Below are 20927 nucleotides of genomic sequence, written 5' to 3'. Positions count from 1 at the left end.
TTTAGAGCTAGGTGGTCTTATTTAGAACCAGTCCGATAAAAAAAATCTAGATATACAAAATAAATAAGAGTCTACAGTTGGATAACCGAATGGTGGGTGATGAGAATAGTTGGCCTAAAATAGATTTAAGTCAATGGACCTAGGATTTAGGCCTATAGGTTTGCAATGGTTATGACAGGAGGGGGGAAAAACCTCTATAAACATTCTCAGGATGATTCTATGCAAGATGGTCCCATAAATTTCAAAGTGGAGTATGCGGGAATGAAACTAAAAAAATATATTGTTTTCGTTAGTAAACATAATTATAGCCTTAGGCCTAATATTTGACATTCAACCACAATAATGCTCGATAGAGATCATTTTTCAAGTGAAATACAATTTCTAAACAATAAAAAAAACATTAGGCTTTGGCTGTATAGGCTTACAGTCTACTGGATCTCCCATAGCGCACATCAATCACCCTTCTCTCCCTCCCTTCTCTCCCGCCTCTTGGAGCTCCTGAAAGAGTGTGCGGTGTGTTGCTTTCAGCTTGTTTGAGACTGCTGTAACCTTCTACTCAGTGCTTCTACTACGGGCGCTTTCTGCTCAGAAGCCCCCGTTTTGTGAATGGGCTTCAGTCCGCTCTGACTTCAACCGTGCCCGGGTAGCGCAAGGAACGAATTCAGATATTCAAACAGGTAACTGCTTGGGAAAGAAAGGCCAAGAGAAAGCCAGGCTTGATATGTCGTCGCCATTTTGTTAGTTTTTTTAATATCATTATGTATTTCTAAATCATTTAGGCTGTTTTGTGAACATAAGTGTTTAGCTACTTTTAAAAATCATTTAGATGCACATTGAACTGTTGAGGTATTTGATTATTTCGGCGAACTGCACATACAGCTTCTGAATAGATTGTCTAATGAAAGTTGCCTTTGCTAAGATATTGCTTGTGTATGTGCTCATCATTTATTACGAGTGAAGCTCGCAACGATGCAATCTAATAGAAAGCTGTCAACAATGTTTTGGGACAGAATGACGCAGCCTCGCGGGGGGCGTTCACCGTTCTCGAGCACAGTGCACGATCTGATCAGTCTGAAGGAAACAATGTAGCCTAACTTTCCCTTTTCCTGGCTGGCTGAGAAACAGTTACAAAATAAACTAAACAAAACTGGCCCGCGAGTGATACCCAATCTCCCCCATTTTTATTACAAAATAAAACATAGGATTTTGTTTATGTAAAAATAAAAATAAAATCTAAAATGACAAGGAATTCAGCTGCACATTTGTTTAATTTAGGAAACATGTTCCCAAGTATACCACAAATTAAAAACGAGACGTATTTTGCATGTGATCATGTCTCAATGTAATCAAGGTATGAAATGATTGTTATTTTCAAAATACAATCTATTATGGGTATTAGTTGTGGTGAATTTGCAGCATTATTATAATGATGTCCCGGCCCATAACCATCGACTCCGCGGCTGAACCTAGTTGCCTTCGCCTGCAGTACTGTAACTAGCTCTCCACCTAGCTGTCGAGACAAGTTACTACGGAGAATGCTGCTGTAGTGTCTTCAACCGAGCGCTATGAAAACCGCCGCGCAAATGTTGTTCTCTTCTGTATCCAGCCAGCCTATGCGTAGGGTTTCCTAGGAGGAGTAGGCCTAGCGACTTTACTTATGTAACCAAACCAATATCTGAATACAGTGCATGATTGTTGACGGTTGTCGAGAGGATAGGACAGTATCACCAATCTCTCTTATCTTGTCTAATGTAGGCTAAACGCGGTTCTGGGACGCGCACGCTGGGTAAGTAGCACGAATCTGTCTAATTTTGTAACATCAAACCATCATGTTATGTTAGTTAGTAAGTATATGCTAGCGTGCTGTATCACAGCGTTGCAACAATATGGCATCTATCATATCATTTATTATGGAGGTGTGGGACCAGGGTTGAATTTTCCCAGCACAGACTGTGATAATATTTATTAAGCCAATGTTGCTGACACGAGTATTAATACGGCAGACAGAGGACAGATGAGAGCGAGGAAAGGGGAATGGACTCATCACACAAAAATACTCTATCACCATAGAGAATTGTGATAACTGACAGACATGTAATAGTTTAATGGTTCATGCCCTTGTGCAATTATATGTTTTATTGGCAAATGTTCTATGAAATATGCTATATGAATGTCAACAACAACAATAGCACGTGTCATGTCATCACCTACGTTATGTGTGCACTGTGCGTAATGCCTACAAGCTACCATAGTTCACACGATGCATCGCCATTCGCAAAATAAACTAGTGCGTAATGTTGACATGACAGTGACACCGTGAACGCGGGTAGAGCACACAAGTGAGTCCGGTACTGGACATCCCTCCGCTCTAGATCAGCCAGCCAGTGTAGCGACCAGGGTACACAATGAACGACCCACCGACCAAGAGCCTGATGCAGCCAGTAATAACCGTGAAGAGAAGGGCAGAGAGTGTGCGTGTGTCACAACATTAGCTCTCTGAGATACATTGGTAACGAACATGTTAAGACTCCTGGGGGGAAACTGATAATCAATTATTGAGAATGTAATTTTATTGGATTCATCGTTTGTGTGTGTCTCCAAAAGGTTTGAACCAAGAGTTTGATATCAGACCATTTCTTACATGAATATATCACTTTTGATTTACCTTCTGTAGCTCAGTTGGTAGAGCATGGCGCTTGTAACGCCAGGGTAGTGGGTTCGATCCCCGGGACCACCCATACGTAGAATGTATGCACACATGACTGTAAGTCGCTTTGGATAAAAGTGTCTGCTAAATGGCAAATATTATTATTATTATTATCTTGCCTTCCAGGTCTCCTACTTGGTCATTTTGTAAATATATATTATTTTTTTGTAACTACTACATGTTCCCATCTCATTGATATCAAATGATTAGAGATGCACAAATTGTTTTTGCACCCACCATGCATCATGTGTGTAATGGTCATGTGAGGTGAAATGTGCATATTTTGGGATGTGAACACTCAGTTTGTTTGTTTGACCTGACGAAGATCCGTTTCAGATGGAAACGTTGTCAATAAAGCTGTGAATTGGGAGCTTTAACAGTGTGAGGACCTTCTTGTTCTTTACTACTGTTCTTTATTAGCCCAGCACCTATGTTAAGGATGTGTGTATGACCACAAACTTTTCTGTGTGTGTCTCATCAGCTTGTATGGAGTAGCAGTACCACTTAGTATCCTGCAATACTATCTCAACCGATCACTATCATGTATACTACATGACCAAAAGTATATGGAAACCTGCTCGTCGAACATCTCATTCCAAAATCATAGGCATTAATATGGAGCTGGTCACCCCCTTCCCCCGCCCCCCTTTGCTGCTATAACAGCCATCTGGAAGGCTTTTCACTAGATCATCAAAAAGAAAGGAGGACCAAGGCACTCTTCATATAATTAATTAAAATGCCTTTATTCATGTTCAATAGAAACAAAGTTGTGTTTCCGCTGCATGGCCTTCATCAGGGAGTACAAAAAAAAGGAATACAATGTCCTCTTTTGAACAGCTTTTCCAATTAGCCCTAATTAGAAGAGGGAGTGGTTACAAAATTGATTGGACACACCTAGTAAGCAATACTATACTCATTCAAAAGTGAAATACTGTAGCTATGTTATTATAAAAATACAGCTCCAAGCTAGAATTATCAGAACATTAAAAGGTAGTTCTAACCTTAAATATGACTGGGAGAAGTGTCAAGAATAAGAAAGCAATATATTCCATAGTACACTAGAACACAGCAAAGCATGAACAACAACAGTCTAAACTAAATGTCCACTAGATGACAGCAAATGGACCCATCACAACCCCACAGGAAGGGTGAGAAATCCATATATTCATTTAAACCAGAGTATTTAGTGGCCTGTAGTTTGTAAATCCATATATTCATTTAAACCAGAGTATTTAGTGGCCTGTAGTTTGTAAATCCATATATTCATTTAAACCAGAGTATTTAGTGGCCTGTAGTTTGTAAATCCATATATTCATTTAAACCAGAGTATTTAGTGGCCTGTAGTTTGTAAATCCATATATTCATTTAAACCAGAGTATTTAGTGGCCTGTAGTTTGTAAATCCATATATTCATTTAAACCAGAGTATTTAGTGGCCTGTAGTTTGTAAATCCATATATTCATTTAAACCAGAGTATTTAGTGGCCTGTAGTTTGTAAATCCATATATTCATTTAAACCAGAGTATTTAGTGGCCTGTAGTTTGTAAATCCATATCTTCATTTAAACCAGAGTATTTAGTGGCCTGTAGTTTGTAAATCCATATATGCATTTAAACCAGAGTATTTAGTGGCCTGTAGTTTGTAAATCCATATATTCATTTAAACCAGAGTATTTAGTGGCCTGTAGTTTGTAAATCCATATATTCATTTAAACCAGAGTATTTAGTGGCCTGTAGTTTGTAAATCCATATATTCATTTAAACCAGAGTATTTAGTGGCCTGTAGTTTGTAAATCCATATATTCATTTAAACCAGAGTATTTAGTGGCCTGTAGTTTGTAAATCCATATCTTCATTTAAACCAGGGTATTTAGTGGCCTGTAGTTTGTAAATCCATATCTTCATTTAAACCAGGGTATTTAGTGGCCTGTAGTTTGTAAATCCATATCTTCATTTAAACCAGAGTATTTAGTGGCCTGTAGTTTGTAAATCCAAAGACGTTCCCTTTGGTTTAACTGTTTAAGACGGTTCCCTTTTCTAATAGAGGCCGGAATATGATCAATACCCATAGCTTGTTGGGAGGCAGGGTTGCCATGGTGTAGTGACACTGCCATGGGGTAGTCTTCATTGCCTACCCGTATGGCGTACTTGTGTTCCGCTAAGCGGTCTTGAAGGCGTCTCTTTGTTCGTCCAATGTAGAACACTTTGCACTGTGGACATTCCAATCTATAGATGACATGAGTGGTTTTACAGTTAATGAAATGCTTGACGTAATATTTTATTTCGGAAGCTGTATCAACAAAATACTTCTTCTGTGCAACATTACTGCAATGGTTGCATTGGTTCCATTTAAAGGAGCCCTTGGGTTTGTGGTCAAGCCAAGTTTTTTGAGAGTCACCCGGAAGATAACTGTGGACTAATTTGTCATTTAGGGTTGGACATCTCTTAAAGCTTATGACTGGTGACTCAGGAAAGACTTGGCGTAGAAGCGTATCACTTTGGATGATTCCCCAATTATTTGTAATGATTCTTTTAATGTTCTCTGCTTCAGTGCTGTATTTTGTAACAGAATACACTCTCTCCGATGTATCACGAGGCTCTCCCCTTCGCAACATGTTCTCTCTGTCAAGTAATCCAGCCCTTATACCTGCATCTTTTAGGACCTGAACGCTGTAGCCCCGATTCAAGAAGCGATTCTCCAATTAAGCAGATTTGACACTGTGGTCTGTTTCCTGATCGCAAATTCTGAGGACTCTTTGGAATTGGCCATATGGAATATTCTCTTTTGGCCTTCTGGGGTGAAAGCTGTCTGCCCTCAGAATGGTATTCCCATCTGTAGGCTTCCTAAAGATTGATGTGTGCAAACAACCGTTGTCATTTTTACTAATGTCGAGGTCCAAAAAATGAATGTTATCCTTGCTGTACTCCATAGTTAGTTTGATGTTAAGGTTAATGAATGTTATCCTTGCTGTCCTCCATAGTTAGTTTGATGTTAAGGTTAATGAATGTTATCCTTGCTGTCCTCCATAGTTAGTTTGATGTTAAGGTTAATGAATGTTATCCTTGCTGTCCTCCATAGTTAGTTTGATGTTAAGGTTAATGAATGTTATCCTTGCTGTACTCCATAGTTAGTTTGATGTTAGGGTTAATGCTGTTAAGGTATTGTTGGAAGGAAATAAGTTCATCTTCTGAGCCGGACCAAAATAAGCAAACATCATCAATATAGCGTCCCCACCACATAATCCGGTCAAAGAAATGGTTATTAGAAGGATCCAAAATGAAGTAATTTACCCAAGTACAAACCAGCATAGGAAGGGCTAGATGTTGGAACATTGCTGCTGGGACTTGCTTCCATTCAGCCACAAGATCATTAATGAGGTCAAGCACTGATGTTGGGCGATTAGGACTGGCTCGCAGTCTGCGTTCCAATTCATCCCAAAGGTGTCCGATGGAGTTGAGGTCAGGGCTCTGTGCAGGCCAGTCAAGTTCTTCCACACCGATCTTGACAAACCATTTCTGTATGGACAACACTTGTGTTTGGCTACTCAGCTTCTGTTTGACTGCTCAGCTTGTGTTTGGCTGCTCAGCTTGTGTTTGGTTGCTCGGCCAGGGAACCCCATTTAATGAAGCTCCTGATGAACAGTTATTGTGTTGACGTTGCTTTCAGAGGCAGTTTGGAACTCGGTAGTGAGCTTTGCAGCTGAGGACAGACCATTTTTATGTGCTACACACTTCAGCATTCGGAGGTCCCATTCTGTCAGCTTGTGTGGCCTACCACTTTGTGGCTGAGCCGTTGTTTCTCCTAGATGTATTCACTTTACAATAACAGCACTTACTGTTGACCGGGGCAGCTCGAGCAGGGCAGAAATTTTATGAATTGACTTGATGGAAAAGTGGCATCCTATGACGGTGCCACGTTGAAAGTCACTAAGCTCTTCAGTAAGGTCATTCTACTGACAATGTTTGTCTGTGGAGATTGCATGGCTGTGTGCGCAATTTTATACACCTGTCAGCAACAGATGTGGCTGAAATAGCCGAATCCCCACATTTGAAGGGGTGTCCACATACCTTTGTATATATAGCGTATAATGGGATGCTCTGTCAGTAGTGTGTTTTCATAGAGATGTTAATGTACTAGTAGTTATGGCTGATAACAGTGACAGTCTGATGGAGATAGTTGGATATGAGAGGGCCATTACAATGATTTAACCCACTGCTTGTTGAGTGCTGAGGATCACAATGATAATAGTGTCAAGTCTATCCATCACTCTGACATCTGCAATAGCTGTAGACCCGCTGCTTAAGGGCAGACTGAGCGAAATGACTTTGCCACAAGCAACACTGGAGATATTGAGATGAGCAAGATGCAAGACTTCACTCTCACTCAGTCACACACAGTATCTGCGCATGTGCAGGGGTTCGCTTCACGCTGTTCACAGAGTGGTAGCCAGGGCATCGAAACAGAGAAGTTGAGCCAATGCTCAATTACAGTAGTTTTTGCGAAAATTGACTCACTATGCTGTTTACTTTCTGCATCTACGTCATATCGCTGAGTCTACTTTTAATGTTGAGATATCGTTGACTGCTGGTTAGTTATCACGACAGACACTTCCTTGGAACAGACAGACAGGTTGTTTATAGGACTGAGGGTCATAACATTAATATTTAGTCATAGTGAATAATACGATGAGCTTTTTTTCTGTCCAGTATGTATTGGCCACACCTCTTTCCTCAGTCTATCTACATGTCGGCTACGTGTGGGCCTGCTTGTTGACTCGTGGCACTTGTACTTGTGTTATCTAATAACATAATGTTGTCTATTCTATAATGCCATATTCTGAAAATGAAAGGTATTTCAACCTGTCAATCTATCAATCTAGCCAACTTGACATTGTATTGACAAACAGGGCTAAACTATATTGTACTGTAGTATACTGTCCTCTGTCTCACCACGTCTTCATGTCACTGTGACCTCCACAATGTCTGTCTGTCTGTCTGTCTGTCTGTCTGTCTGTCTGTCTGTCTGTCTGTCTGTCTGTCTGTCTGTCTGTCTGTCTGTCTGTCTGTCTGTCTGTCTGTCTGTCTGTCTGTCTGTCTGTCTGTCTGTCTGTCTGTCTGTCTGTGTCTGTGTCTGTGTCTGTGTAGGTCAGCCACAGTAGTGGTCACTGTAGAGGTGACCAGTAGTCAGGAAGATACTGAGCTCTATATGATAATATGGTCTGACTGGAAGCCTCTTCAGAGGAGAAGGACAAGGCACTGTTGAAAGACGGATGAGTTGTTTCATAAGAGGCTCTCCATAGAGAGTAAAGAATGTACAACAGGGTGTGTTTTATTAGGAAATTAAGAGTATAGAGAGAGAGAGGGGGAGGAATGAGACATAGGGGAATGAGACAGAGGGGTTGAAGGGGAAAGAGTTATAAGAGATGGTGTTTGTTTTGCCGTGTATTGGTCAGCACAGACTACAGAGCAAGTGTGTATGTGTGAGACACAGAGAGGGAGACACGGAGAGGGAGAGAGGGAGACACGGAGAGAGGGAGACACGGAGACACGGAGAGGGAGAGAGGGAGACACGGAGAGGGAGACACGGAGAGGGAGACACCGGGAGAGGGAGACACCGGGAGAGGGAGACACCGGGAGAGGGAGACACCGAGAGAGGGAGACACCGAGAGAGGGAGACACCGAGAGAGGGAGACACCGAGAGAGGGAGAGAGAGGGAGACACCGAGAGAGGGAGACAGACACCGAGAGAGGGAGACAGACACGAGAGAGGCAGACAGACACCGAGAGAGGGAGACAGACACAGAGAGAGGGAGACAGACACAGAGAGAGGGAGACACAGACAGAGAGAGGGAGACAGACACAGAGAGAGGGAGACACAGACAGAGAGGGGACACAGACAGAGAGAGGGAGACAGACAGAGAGAGGAGACACAGACAGAGAGAGGGACACAGACGAGAGAGAGAGAGGGAGACACAGACAGAGAGGGAGACGGAGAGATGGGAGACGGAGAGATGGGAGACGGAGAGAGGGAGACGGGAGACGGAGAGAGGGCGACGGAGAGAGGGCGACGGAGAGAGGGAGACGGAGAGAGGGCGACGGAGAGACGTTGACGGAGAGACGGAGACGGAGAGGGAGATGGAGAGACGAGATGGAGAGACGTTGACGGAGAGACGTTGACGGAGAGACGTTGACGGAGAGAGGGAGACGGAGACACAGAGAGAGGAAGACGGAGAGGGAGACAGAGAGAGGGAGATGGAGACACAGAGAGAGGGAGACAGAGCGAGGGAGACAGAGAGAGGATGACAGACACAGAGAGAGGGAGACAGAGAGGGGGAGACACAGAGAAGGAGACAGAGAGAGGGAGACGGAGAGAGGGAGACGGAGAGAGGGAGACGGAGAGAGGGAGACACAGAGAGGGAGACACAGAGAGGGAGACACAGAGAGGGAGACACAGAGGGAGACACAGAGAGGGAGACACAGAGAGGGAGACACAGAGAGGGAGAGAGACAGACAGAGAGAGACAGACAGAGAGAGACAGACAGAGAGAGGGAGACTGAGACACAGAGAGAGGGAGACGGAGAGAGGGCGACGGAGAGAGGGAGACGGAGAGAGGGAGACGGAGAGAGGGAGACTGAGAGAGGGAGAGAGGGAGACACGGAGAGAGGGAGACACGGAGAGAGGGAGACACGGAGAGAGGGAGACGGAGAGAGGGAGACAGAGAGAGGGAGACACGGAGACGGAGAGAAGGAGACGGAGAGAGGGAGACTGAGACGGAGAGAGGGCGACAGAGAGAGGGAGACAGAGAGAGGGAGACACGGAGTTGGAGAGAAGGAGACGGAGAGTAAACTATGGCTGTTCAGGGGAACGTTATCGTTGGGTGTGTTACTTTCCATAGCATTAAAAGTCCATTTACAATGGGGTCAATGAAAAACTTACTTGACTTAGAGGAAACGAGGGGAAGGGGAGGAATTTACACTTGTTTCCAAATATAAGTTTTGCCCGTTCCTTCGAATTTGTGTTACACCACTACTGAGATTGGAGGAGGAGAAAGTTCTGGAGGATGTGAATGGAAGGATTGAGGTTGAAGAGGAGAAAAAGACTGAAGAGAAGAGGGGGAGGAAATATGGTTTTCATTAACATGGATACGGTGCCTGGTGCTGGGTTGACCGTTTTACTGTGTGGTCTGTTCAGAAAGAGAGAGAGAGTCGCAAAGGGTTGCTGACAGACATGAAACAGAAGGTTGGAGAGAAAGGTGGAGTACAGTAGAGGGGAGGGAAGGAGAGAGGGGGGGGAGGGAGAGAGAGAGGGCGACGGAGAAAGAGAGAGGGAGACACAGAGAGAGGGAGACGGAGACAGAGAGAGGGAGACGGAGACACAGAGAGGGAGACACGGAGAGACGGGAGACGGAGAGAGGGCACGGAGACAGAGAGAGGGAGACGGAGAGACGTTGACGGAGAGAGGGAGACGGAGAGACGTTGACGGAGAGAGGGAGACGGAAAGAGGGCGACGGAGACAGAGGGCGACGGAGACAGAGGGCCACAGAGAGAGGGAGACGGAGAGAGGGAGACGGAGAGAGGGAGACACAGAGAGAGGGAGACGGAGAGATGGTAGACACGGAGAGATGGTAGACGGAGAGACGGGAGACGGAGAGAGGGAGACGGAGAGAGGGGAGACGGAGAGAGGGAGACGGAGAGAGGGAGACGGAGAGAGAGCGCGGAGACAGAGAGAGGGAGACACAGAGAGGGAGAGAGACAGACAGAGAGAGGGAGACAGAGACACAGAGAGAGGGAGACGGAGAGAGGGCGACAGAGAGGGGGAGACAGAGAGATGGAGACTGAGAGAGGGAGAGAGGGAGACACGGAGAGAGGGAGATGGAGAGAGGGAGACGGAGAGAGGGAGACGGAGACTGAGAGAGGGCGACGGAGAGAGGGCGACGGAGAGAGGGCGACGGAGAGAAGGCGACAGAGAGAGAGACAGACAGAGAGAGGGCGACACAGAGAGAGGGAGAGAGACAGAGAGAGGGAGACGGAGAGAGGGAGACGGAGAGAGGAGAGAGGAGACACGGAGAGAGGGAGACAGAGAGAGGGAGACGGAGAGGGAGACGGAGAGAGGGAGACGGAGAGAGGGAGACGGAGAGAGGGAGAGAGGGAGACGGAGAGAGGGAGACGGAGAGAGGGAGACGGAGAGAGGGAGAGGGAGACAGAGAGGGAGACGGAGAGAGGGAGACGGAGAGACGGAGAGTAAACTATGGCTGTTCAGGGGAACGTTATCGTTGGGTGTGTTACTTTCCATAGCATTAAAAGTCCATTTACAATGGGGTCAATGAAAAACTTACTTGACTTAGAGGAAACGAGGGGAGGGGGAGGAATTTACACTCGTTTCCAAAAATAGGTTTTGCCCGTTCCTTCGAATTTGTGTTACACCACTACTGAGAGGGGAGGAGGAGAAAGTTCTGGAGGATGTGAATGGAAGGATTGAGGTTGAAGAGGAGAAAAAGACTGAAGAGAAGAGGGGGAGGAAATGGATACGGTGCCTGGTGCTGGGTTGACTGTTTTACTGTGTGGTCTGTTCAGAAAGAGAGAGAGAGTCGAAAGGGTTGCTGACAGACATGAAACAGAAGGTTGGAGAGAAAAGAGAGAAAGGTGGAGTACAGTAGATGGGGGAGGGAGGGACTTGGAGAGAGAGGGGAGGGAGGGAGGGAGGGAGGGAGGGAGGGACGGAGATTTGAGAGAGAGAGAGAGAGGGAGTTCTGGAGGAGGGAGGGAGGGAGAGAGGGAGAGGAGAGGGGAGAGGGGGAGAGAGGGAGACGGAGAGAGGGAGACACAGAGAGGGAGACTGAGAGAGGGCGACAGAGAGAGGGCGACGAGAGAGGGAGACGGAGAGAGGGAGACGGAGAGAGGGAGACACAGAGAGAGGGAGACACAGAGAGACGGAGACACGGAAAGAGGGAGACGGAGACACAGAGAGAGGGAGACGGAGAGAGGGAGACGGAGACACAGAGAGAGGGAGACGGAGAGACAGGGAGACACAGAGAGAGGGAGACACAGAGAGAGGGAGACTGAGAGAGGGAGACGGAGACACAGAGAGAGGGAGACGGAGAGAGGGAGACGGAGAGAGGGAGACGGAGAGAGGGAGACGGAGACACAGAGAGACGGAGAGAGGGAGACGGAGGGAGACGGAGACACAGAGAGAGGGAGACGGAGAGAGGGAGACGGAGACACAGAGAGAGGGAGACACAGAGGGAGATACAGAGAGGGAGATACAGAGAGAGGGAGATACAGAGAGAGGGAGATACAGAGAGAGGGAGACGGAGAGAGGGAGACGGAGAGAGGGAGACGGAGAGAGGGAGACGGAGAGAGGGAGACGGAGAGACGGGAGACGGAGGGAGACGGAGAGAGGGAGACGATGAGAGGGCGTGGAGACAGAGAGAGGGAGACAGAGAGAGGGAGACAGAGAGAGGGAGACAGAGAGAGGGAGACAGAGAGAGGGAGACGGAGAGAGGGAGACAGAGAGGGGGAGACAGAGAGGGGGAGACGGAGACAGAGAGTAAACTATGGCTGTTCAGGGGAACGTTATTGTTGGGTGTGTTACTTTCCATAGCATTAAAAGTCCATTTACAATGGGGTCAATGAAAATTTACTTGACTTAGAGGAAATGAGGGGAAGGGGAGGAATTTACACTTGTATCCAAAAATAAGTTTTGCCCGTTCCTTCGAATTTGTGTTACACCACTACTGAGAGGGGAGGAGGAGAAAGTTCTGGAGGATGTGAATGGAAGGATTGAGGTTGAAGAGGAGAAAAAGACTGAAGAGAAGAGGGGGAGGAAATGGATATGGTGCCTGGTGCTGGGTTGACTGTTTTACTGTGTGGTCTGTTCAGAAAGAGAGAGAGAGTCGCAAAGGGTTGCTGACAGACATGAAACAGAAGGTTGGAGAGAAAAGAGAGAAAGGTGGAGTACAGTAGAGGGGAGGGAGGGACGGAGAGAGAGAGAGAGAGAGAGAGAGAGAGAGGGAGAGGAGGAGAGGGAGGGAGAGAGAGAGAGAGAGGGAGAGGGGAGGGAGGGAGGGAGGGAGGGAGGGAGGGAGGGAGGGAGGGAGGGAGGGAGAGGGAGAGACGGAGAGAGAGAGACGGAGGAGACTGAGAGAGGGAGACACGGAGAGAGGGAGACTGAGAGAGGGAGACTGAGAGAGGGAGACACAGACAGAGGGAGACGGAGACACAGAGAGAGGGAGACGGAGACAGAGAGAGAGGGAGACACAGAGAGAGGGAGACTGAGAGAGGGAGACTGAGAGAGGGAGACACAGACAGAGGGAGACGGAGACACAGAGAGAGGGAGACGGAGACACAGAGAGAGGGCGACGGAGACAGAGAGAGAGGGAGACACAGAGAGAGGGAGACGGAGACACAGAGAGAGGGAGACGGAGACACAGAGAGAGGGCGACGGAGACACAGAGAGAGGGCGACGGAGACACAGAGAGAGGGCGACGGAGACACAGAGAGAGGGCGACGGAGAGAGGGAGACGGAGAGAGGGAGACGGAGAGAGGGCGACGGAGAGAGGGAGACGGAGAGACGGGAGACGGAGAGAGGGTGACGGAGAGAGGGCGCGGAGAGAGGGCGCGGAGACAGAGGCGAGGGAGACGGAGAGACGTTGACGGAGAGAGGGGGATGGAGACAGAGAGAGGGAGACGGAGAGAGGGAGACACAGAGAGAGGGAGAGGGAGACACAGAGAGAGGGAGAGGGAGACGGAGAGAGGGAGACACAGAGTGAGGGAGAGGGAGACAGAGAGAGGGAGATGGAGACACAGAGAGACGGAGACGGAGAGAGAGAGACAGAGAGAGGGAGACAGAGAGGGGGAGACAGAGAGAGGGAGACAGAGAGAGGGAGACAGAGAGACAGAGAGGGAGACAGAGAGAGGGAGACAGAGAGACAGGGAGGGAGAGACAGAGAGAGGGAGACGGAGAGAGAGAGACGGGGAGGGCGACAGGGAGAGAGACGGGGAGAGGGCGACGGAGAGAGGGCGACGGAGAGAGGGCGACGGAGAGAGAGAGATGGAGAGAGGGAGACGGAGAGAGGACGAGAGAGAGAGAGACGGAGAGAGGGAGACGGAGAGACGGGAGACGGAGAGAGAGCATGGAGACAGAGAGAGGGAGACGGAGAGACGTTGACGGAGAGACGTTGACGGAGTGACGTTGATGGAGAGAGGGAGACGGAGAGAGGGAGAGGGAGACGGAGAGGGAGAGAGGGAGACGGAGAGAGGGAGACGGAGAGAGGGAGACGGAGAGAGGGAGACAGAGAGACGGAGAGTAAACTATGGCTGTTCAGGGGAACGTTATTGTTGGGTGTGTTACTTTCCATAGCATTAAAAGTCCATTTACAATGGGGTCAATGAAAAACTTACTTGACTTAGAGGAAACGAGGGGAGGGGGAGGAATTTACACTCGTTTCCAAAAATAAGTTTTGCCCGTTCCTTCGAATTTGTGTTACACCACTACTGAGAGGGGAGGAGGAGAAAGTTCTGGAGGATGTGAATGGAAGGATTGAGGTTGAAGAGGAGAAAAAGACTGAAGAGAAGAGGGGGAGGAAATGGATACGGTGCCTGGTGCTGGGTTGACTGTTTTACTGTGTGGTCTGTTCAGAAAGAGAGAGAGAGTCGCAAAGGGTTGCTGACAGACATGAAACAGAAGGTTGGAGAGAAAAGAGAGAAAGGTGGAGTACAGTAGAGGGGAGGGAGGGACGGAGAGAGAGAGAGAGGGAGGGAGGGAGGGAGAGAGAGAGAGAGAGAGAGGGAGGGAGGGAGGGAGGGAGAGAGAGAGAGGGGGAGGGAGGGAGGGAGGGAGGGGGAGAGAGAGAGAGGGGGAGACGGAGAGAGGGAGACACAGAGAGGGAGACTGAGAGAGGGCGACAGAGAGAGGGAGACACAGAGAGAGGGAGACTGAGAGAGGGAGACACAGAGAGACGGAGACACGGAAAGAGGGAGACGGAGACACAGAGAGAGGGAGACGGAGAGAGGGAGACGGAGAGAGGGAGACGGAGACACAGAGAGAGGGAGACGGAGAGACAGGGAGACACAGAGAGAGGGAGACACAGAGAGAGGGAGACTGAGAGAGGGAGACGGAGACACGGAAAGAGGGAGACGGAGACACAGAGAGAGGGAGACGGAGAGAGGGAGACGGAGAGACAGAGAGAGGGAGATGGAGAGAGGGAGACGGAGAGAGGGAGACGGAGAGAGGGAGACGGAGACACAGAGAGAGGGAGACGGAGAGAGGGAGACGGAGACACAGAGAGAGGGAGACACAGAGAGAGGGAGACAGAGAGAGGGAGATACAGAGAGAGGGAGATACAGAGAGAGGGAGACGGAGAGAGGGAGACGGAGAGAGGGAGACGGAGAGAGGGCGACGGAGAGAGGGCGACGGAGAGAGGGAGAGGAGAGAGAGAGAGAGAGGGAGACGGAGAGAGGGCGATGGAGAGAGGGCGACGGAGAGAGAGAGATGGAGAGAGAGAGATGGAGAGAGGGAGACGGAGAGAGGGAGACAGAGAGAGGGAGACGGAGAGACGGGAGACGGAGGGAGACGGAGAGAGGGAGACGATGAGAGGGCGTGGAGACAGAGAGAGGGAGACAGAGAGAGGGAGACAGAGAGAGGGAGACAGAGAGAGGGAGACGGAGAGAGGGAGACGGAGAGAGGGAGACGGAGAGAGGGAGACAGAGAGGGGGAGACAGAGAGGGGGAGACGGAGACAGAGAGTAAACTATGGCTGTTCAGGGGAACGTTATTGTTGGGTGTGTTACTTTCCATAGCATTAAAAGTCCATTTACAATGGGGTCAATGAAAAACTTACTTGACTTAGAGGAAACGAGGGGAGGGGGAGGAATTTACACTTGTTTCCAAAAATAAGTTTTGCCCGTTCTTTCGAATTTGTGTTACACCACTACTGAGAGGGGAGGAGGAGAAAGTTCTGGAGGATGTGAATGGAAGGATTGAGGTTGAAGAGGAGAAAAAGACTGAAGAGAAGAGGGGGAGGAAATGGATATGGTGCCTGGTGCTGGGTTGACTGTTTTACTGTGTGGTCTGTTCAGAAAGAGAGAGAGAGTCGCAAAGGGTTGCTGACAGACATGAAACAGAAGGTTGGAGAGAAAAGAGAGAAAGGTGGAGTACAGTAGAGGGAGGGAGGGAGAGAGAGAGAGAGAGAGGGAGGGAGGGAGGGAGAGAGAGAGAGAGAGAGAGAGGGAGGGAGGGAGGGAGGGAGGGAGGGAGGGAGGGAGGGAGGGAGGGAGGAGGGAGGGAGGGAGAGAGAGAGAGAGAGAGAGAGAGAGAGAGAGAGAGGGGGAGGGAGGAGGGGGAGAGAGGGAGACTGGGAGAGGGAGACAGGGAGACGGAGAGAGAGAGAGAGGGAGATGGAGAGAGGGAGACTGAGAGAGGGAGACAGAGAGAGAGGGAGACAGAGAGAGAGGGAGACAGAGAGAGGGAGACACAGAGAGAGGGAGACACAGAGAGAGGGAGACTGAGAGAGGGAGACTGAGAGAGGGAGACTGAGAGAGGGAGACTGAGAGAGGGAGACGGAGAGAGGGAGACAGAGAGAGAGAGGGAGACACAGACAGAGGGAGACGGAGACACAGAGAGAGGGAGACGGAGACACAGAGAGAGGGAGACGGAGACACAGAGAGAGGGCGACGGAGACAGAGAGAGAGGGAGAGGGAGACAGAGAGGGAGACGGAGACACAGAGAGAGGGAGACGGAGACACAGAGAGAGGGCGCCGGAGACACAGAGAGAGGGCGACGGAGACACAGAGAGAGGGCGACGGAGACACATAGAGAGGGCGACGGAGACACAGAGAGAGGGCGACGGAGACACAGAGAGAGGGCGACGGAGACACAGAGAGAGGGCGATGGAGACACAGAGAGAGGGAGACGGAGAGAGGGAGACGGAGAGAGGGAGACGGAGAGAGGGAGATGGAGAGAGGGCGACGGAGAGAGGGCGACGGAGAGACGGGAGACGGAGAGAGGGTGACGGAGAGAGGGCGCGGAGAGAGGGCGCGGAGACAGAGGCGAGGGAGACGGAGAGACGTTGACGGAGAGGGGATGGAGACAGAGAGAGAGACACAGGAGACGGAGAGAGGGAGACACAGAGAGAGGGAGAGGGAGACACAGAGAGAGGGAGAGGGAGACGGAGAGAGGGAGACACAGAGTGAGGGAGAGGGAGACACAGAGTGAGGGAGAGGGAGACAGAGAGAGGGAGATGGAGACACAGAGAGACGGAGACGGAGAGAGGGAGACAGAGAGAGGGAGACAGAGAGGGGGAGACAGAGAGGGGAGACAGAGAGACAGAGAGGGAGAGACAGAGAGAGGGAGACAGAGAGACAGGGAGGGGGAGAGACAGAGAGAGAGAGAGACGGAGAGAGGGAGACGGGGAGAGGGCGACGGGGAGAGGGCGATGGAGAGAGGGCGACGGAGAGAGGGCGACGGGGAGAGGGCGACGGAGAGAGGGCGACGGAGAGAGGACGACAGAGAGAGAGAGACGGAGAGAGGGAGACGGAGAGACGGGAGACGGAGAGAGGGCATGGAGACAGAGAGAGGGAGACGGAGAGACGTTGACGGAGAGACGTTGACGGGGAGAGAGGGAGACGGAGAGAGGGAGACAGAGAGAGGGAGACAGTGAGGGAGACAGAGAGGGGGAGACGGAGAGAGGGAGACGGAGACACAGAGATGGAGAGGGAGACAGAGAGAGGGAGAGGGAGACAGAGAGAGGGAGATGGAGACACAGAGAGAGGGAGACGGGAGAGGGAGACGGAGAGAGGGAGACGGAGAGAGGGAGACGGAGACACAGACAGAGGGAGATGGAGAAACAGACAGAGGGAGACGGAGGCACAGAGAGAGGGAGACGGAGGCACAGAGAGAGGGAGACGGAGGCACAGAGAGAGGGAGACGGAGGCACAGAGAGAGGGAGACGGAGACACAGAGAGAGGGAGACGGAGAGAGGGAGATGGAGAGAGGGAGACGGAGACAGGGAGACGGAGAGACGGGAGATGGAGAGAGGGTGACGGAGAGAGGGCGCGGAGACAGAGAGAGGGAGACGGAGAGACGTTGACGGAGAGAGGGAGACGGAGAGAGGGCGATGGAGACAGAGAGAGGGAGACGGAGAGAGGGAGACACAGAGAGGGAGAGGGAGACAGAGAGAGGGAGATGGAGACACAGAGAGAGGGAGACGGAGAGAGGGAGACAGAGAGGGAGAGACAGAGAGGGGGAGACAGAGAGAGGGAGACAGAGAGACAGAGAGGGAGACAGAGAGAGGGAGACGGAGAGAGGGAGACGGAGAGAGGGAGACGGAGAGAGGGCGACGGGGAGAGGGCGACGGAGAGAGGGCGACGGAGAGAGGGCGACGGAGAGACGGGAGATGGAGAGAGGGTGACGGAGAGAGGGTGACGGAGAAAGGGTGACGGAGAGAGGGCGACGGAGAGAGGGGAGATGGAGAGAGGGTGACGGAGAGAGGGCGCGGAGACAGAGAGAGGGAGACGGAGAGACGTTGACGGAGAGACGTTGACGGAGAGAGGGCGACGGAGAGAGGGCGACGGAGAGAGGGCGACGGAGAGAGGGCGACGGAGAGAGGGCGACGGAGAGAGGGCGAGAGAGAGGCGACGGAGAGAGGGCGACGGAGAGAGGGCGACGGAGAGAGAGCGACAGAGAGTGGGAGACAGAGAGAGGGAGACGGGAGACGGAGAGAGGGCGTGGAGACAGAGAGAGGGAGACGGAGAGACGTTGACGGAGAGAGGGAGACGGAGAGAGAGAGACAGAGAGTGGGAGACAGAGAGTGGGAGACAGAGAGAGGGAGACGGAGAGACGGGAGACGGAGAGAGGGCGTGGAGACAGAGAGAGGGAGACGGAGAGAGGGAGACGGAGAGAGGGAGACGGAGAGAGGGAGACGGAGAGAGGGAGACGGAGAGGGGGAGACGGAGAGGGGGAGACGGAGACACAGAGAGGGAGAGGGAGACAGAGAGAGGGAGATGGAGACACAGAGAGAGGGAGAGGGAGAGAGGGAGACGGAGACACAGAGAGAGGGAGACAGAGAGAGGGAGAGGGAGAGAGGGAGAGGGAGACAGAGAGAGGGAGACAGAGAGAGGGAGACAGAGAGACAGAGAGGGGGAGACAGAGAGAGGGAGACAGAGAGGGGGAGACAGAGAGGGGGAGACGGAGACAGAGAGTAAACTATGGCTGTTCAGGGGAACGTTATTGTTGGGTGTGTTACTTTCCATAGCATTAAAAGTCCATTTACAATGGGGTCAATGAAAAACTTACTTGACTTAGAGGAAACGAGGGGAGGGGGAGGAATTTACACTTGTTTCCAAAAATAAGTTTTGCCCGTTCCTTCGAATTTGTGTTACACCACTACTGAGAGGGGAGGAGGAGAAAGTTCTGGAGGATGTGAATGGAAGGATTGAGGTTGAAGAGGAGAAAAACACTGAAGAGAAGAGGGGGAGGAAATATGGTTTTCATTAACATGGATACGGTGCCTGGTGCTGGGTTGACCGTTTTACTGTGTGGTCTGTTCAGAAAGAGAGAGAGAGTCGCAAAGGGTTGCTGACAGACATGAAACAGAAGGTTGGAGAGAAAGGTGGAGTACAGTAGAGGGGAGGGAGGGAGGGAGGGAAGGAGAGAGAGAGAGGGGGAGGGAGGGAGGGAGAGATAGAGAGAGAGAGGGGGAGGGAGGGAGGGAGGGAGGGAGGGAGGGAGAGAGAGGGAGAGGGAGACGGAGAGAGGGGGAGGGAGGGAGGGAGGGAGAGAGAGAGGGGGAGGGAGGGTGGGAGGGAGGGAGAGAGAGAGAGAGGGGGGGAGGGAGGGAAAGGTAGCAGGATTGTAGTGTGGAGGGAAGTAGAAGTTGGTATCGAGCATGAGCCCTTAGATCTGTGATCCCTTCACGAACGAAAGAAAGAAAGAAAGAAAGAAAGAGGAAGGAATGAAAGAATGATACCTTTTTAAAGGATTTCAAAAGAGTTTTCCAGTAAGTGCAGGCATTCATGGAAAGGGCTGCTCTGCTGAGTATGATTGGTCCCCTGGTGTTCCGTTCAGTGAGGTCATCATCTGAATCATCTCCTGAGTGACTTTACTGCCATCTGCTTCATACGACCACACACACACACACACACACACACACACACACACACACACACACACACACACACACACACACACACACACACACACACACACACACACACACACACACACACACACACACACACACACACACACACACACACACACACACACACACACACACACGTACACCACACACACACACACCATACACACGCGGCTAGGGAAATTGTGTTGCAGCATTTTCTTCAGGACTTTGGACGGAGAGAGCGGAGGAAAGAGAGGGAGCTGACTCCAGTTGTAGGGTCTAGTATAGTGTCGGGTTGCCAGGCTGGGTGATGCTGTGGTCAGCTGCAGTGGAGAACAGGACATTTAGCTGGTGTCTTTTGTCGTCTGTTATAAGCATTATAGTAAGTGCCATAGAGGCAGTATAGGTTCTGTGTTTTCACGTTCTTGTAAAGTACTTTACATTTGGATTGTCATTCGGTTGTTTTTCAGTAAAGCTGACAGAGACTCCTGTTGTTGTTGTTGTTGTATTGCTGCTACTAATGTCTGATGTCAGTGAAATAACCTCTTTCTCTGTCTGTTTCTCTCTTTCACTCCATCCTTCTCAGTTCAAGTCTGACTGACTGACAGACAGAGAGGGACAAAGTGCTGGACAGTTGGGTCAAGAAAGCCTTTTGTTATTTAATCTCTGTTTCCTTCCACCCTGGGTGCTGCCCCCCCTCCACCCCTCCCCCCTCACATCTCTGATGGACCAGAGAGCGAAGGGGGGCCCATCTCTACCTCCACCATCCTCACTGCCTCTCCTCCCCACAGCCCCACCACAGCAGTACCCAGAGAAAGAGGGAGGCGGTGGGACCAGGAAGAGGATAGTGAAGGAAGGAGGTGGTGCAGTACTGGAGGTGCTCATTGAGGGGTGCTGTGGTGCTGCAGGGCAGAGACAGCTCCCATTCCCAGGCAGAGAGAGGAGCTGCACTGAGGGCAATGTGAGGCTGAGGATCGGAGTCCAAACGGCCAAACGCACCAAGAAACCCCCCAGGACCCTGGAGGGCTACGAGTGTAAACCCACCATCAGGACGTACCAGAGGCCTGGGAGGGGGGCAGCAGGGAGGGGGGGTCAGGAGGGAGGGGG

The 20927-nt window shown here is 50.6% G+C and overlaps 1 long non-coding RNA gene across 1 annotated transcript; it reads left to right on the top strand.

The window, feature by feature from the left end:
• The first annotated feature begins 437 nt into the window (after positions 1-437).
• On the top strand, positions 438-20893 carry LOC124006432. Its single transcript, XR_006833779.1, has 3 exons — positions 438-677; positions 1756-1786; positions 20407-20893. It is a non-coding gene; the product is annotated as an uncharacterized LOC124006432 (long non-coding RNA).
• Positions 20894-20927: the final 34 nt, after the last annotated feature.

Source organism: Oncorhynchus gorbuscha, linkage group LG19 (assembly GCF_021184085.1).
Source record: "Oncorhynchus gorbuscha isolate QuinsamMale2020 ecotype Even-year linkage group LG19, OgorEven_v1.0, whole genome shotgun sequence".
Taxonomy (NCBI): Eukaryota; Metazoa; Chordata; class Actinopteri; order Salmoniformes; family Salmonidae; genus Oncorhynchus; species Oncorhynchus gorbuscha.
The sequence above is the reverse complement of the archived record's forward strand: the minus strand, read 5'-3'. Positions and strand labels throughout refer to the sequence as shown.